The sequence below is a fragment of the Petaurus breviceps genome, unplaced genomic scaffold (genome assembly GCF_028583685.1).
Source record: "Petaurus breviceps papuanus isolate PSGF00001 unplaced genomic scaffold, PetGlider_PUasm1.0 90602, whole genome shotgun sequence".
In the NCBI taxonomy this organism is placed as follows: Eukaryota; Metazoa; Chordata; class Mammalia; order Diprotodontia; family Petauridae; genus Petaurus; species Petaurus breviceps.
The window spans coordinates 4,823,331-4,825,931 of NW_027187283.1; the positions used below are offsets into that span (position 1 = coordinate 4,823,331).

General features: G+C 42.1%; 1 pseudogene; it reads left to right on the plus strand.

Moving 5' to 3' along the window:
- Positions 1–388: 388 nt before the first annotated feature.
- Positions 389–1,184, plus strand: LOC138142723 (gametocyte-specific factor 1 pseudogene; annotated as a pseudogene).
- The last annotated feature ends 1,417 nt before the right edge of the window (positions 1,185–2,601 follow it).

Genomic DNA, 2,601 nt, shown 5'->3' on the forward strand with positions numbered 1-2,601 from the left:
CTCTCCTATGCTCCTGTAGGGTGAGATACCCTATTTTGTGTATATGTCATTCCTGCCCTAAGCCAAATTCAATAAGAATAAAGTTGACCCATTCCCTTTTGCATTCCTGTTCTTGCCCTCCATTGTAATCTTTTCCCTTGCCTCTTCTAGATATGATAATTTATCCCATTCTGTCTCTCCCCATATGCTGTCATTATATTCTTCTGTCACCTCTCAATTTCACCTTTTAAGTGTCATCCCTTCCCATTCAACTGGTCCTGTGCCCTCTGTCTATGTATACCTGTACACTTGTATATACTGATTCACATATGTATTCATATGCCCACATATCCTCCTATATAGACATATGTATGTATAATACACACACACATTTATATTACCTTAAACTATTCTCATACTGGGGGAGTTGCCTGGGAGCTGAGGTGCAGCTGCCACAACTGGGAGCTGGCAGTGCAGCTGGGCTCTGAGTTTGACTCTTTCTTTGAGTTGGAGCTGTTTGGTGGTTGCCATTTCTGGTTCCCTGAATCACAGCTTTGAGAGAGCATTTGGGTCTCCCTCCTTTTCACTGCTGACATGGAAGACAATTATGTTGATTCTTTGGATCCAGAGAAGCTGATACAGTGCCCATATGATAAAAACCATCAGATCAGGGCCTGCAGGTTCCCTTATCATCTGATCAAATGCAGAAAGAACCACCCTGATGTTGCAAACAAATTGGCTACATGTAATTTCAACACTAGACACCAAGTTCCCTGGGCTGAAATCAGTCACCACATCTCAAGCTGTGATGACAAAAGCTGCATTGAACAGGATGTTGTCAGCCAGTCCAGGAACTACAGATGCGAGGCTCTGACTGTGAACAAATGGCAGTGCCCTCCTTGTGATAAAGACTGGGATAAAGATTTGTGGGAGCAGTCCAGCACTACCTTCATCTGGGGCACTGCTAACTGCGGCAGCAATAACAGCCCTGCGAATGATGTAGTTGTGGAACATAAGACTAACCTGGCTTCAGGCATGTGGGTCCCCAAGTCTCTGCCATATGTACTACCAGGGAAAAGCAATGGAAATTCACAGTAACTGAAAATCTATCTAATCAAATGACAGACCCAAGAAGACACTTTTGCCTCCTGCTACTTAGTACCAGTGGGTTCTTCATTTCTCTTCCTAATCTTACTTGGAAAGATAAACTGTCTGTGTCTCTGAAAAAAAAAACAACTATTCTTATACTGAAAAAAAGTTTCATAAGTTACAATTATCATTTTCCCATGTAAGAATAAATAGTTCGACTTTGATAAGTTCCTTATGATTTATTTTCCCTGTTTACCTTGTCATGCTTCTCTTGCTTCTTGTATCTGATTGTCAAATTTTCTATTCAACTCTGTTTTTTTTTTTTTCATAAAGAATGCTTGAAGGTGGGGTGGCCAGGTAGCATAGTGAGTAAGAGCACCGCCTCCAGTGTTGGGATGAACTGGAGATCGAATCCCAGGCTCAGACACTTAGAACCCACCCAGAAACACCTGGCCGTGTAACTTTGAGCAAGTTACATAACCCCAATTGCTTAGGGGCAGCCAGGTGGCTCAGCAAGTAAGAGCACTGGCTCCAATGTCGGGATGACCTGGATCAAATCTGGGCTAAGATACTCAGCAACACACCAAGAAATAACTATCCATGTAATCTTGAGCAAGTTACTTAAACCCTACTCCTTAAAAAAAAAAAAGAATGCTTGAAGGTCATCTGTTTCATGTAATGACCATATTTTCCCCTGAAACATGATACTCAGTTTTGCTGGGTATGTGATTCTTGGTTTTAATCCCAGCTCCTTTGACCTCCAGAATATCATATTCCAAGCCCTTCACTCCCTCAGTGTAGAAGCTTCCAGATCCTGTGTAATCCTGATTGTGTTTCCACAATATTCAAATTGTTTTTCTTGGCTGCTTATAATATTTTCTCCTTGATCGGGGAAGTCTATAACCTGGCTATGATATTCCTAGGAGTTTTCTTTTGGGAATCTTTTTCAAGAGGTGTTCAGTGGATTCTTTCAACCCCTATTTTGCCTTCTGGATCTAAAGTATCAGGGCAATTTTCCTTCAGAATATCTTGAAGGATGATTTCTAGCTTCTTTTTGGAACCTCAGATTTTCTAAACTCACCATATTGTCCTAGACCATATTCCCCACTTTTCTTTCACTGCTTCTATCAACAGCATTCACCCTTTGGTCTTCTTGGACTAGTTACTAACCATTGTCCTATATTTTATTATTCTGTCACCTGTGACATTTGTCATTTCCCTTACTGCTACTTACCTCATTCTTCACAGTAACTAATTAAAATCTGTGTGTGTGTGTGTGTGTGTGTGTGTGTGTGTAAGCCCCTACCCACCCACAACCCCAACAAAATTCCATTAAGATTACTTCACTGAGTAGGGTGGGAGGGGGGCGGAGTCAAGATGGCAGAGTAAAACAGGACTTCAGCTAGGCTCCAGCCCCACCACATCCAATTCATGTAAAAGGTGACTCTGTACAAACAGAACCCACCAAATGACACAGAGAAGCTAACTTCCCACTTAGGAGAGCCTGGCAGGCTGGCAGGGAGCAGTGTAGCA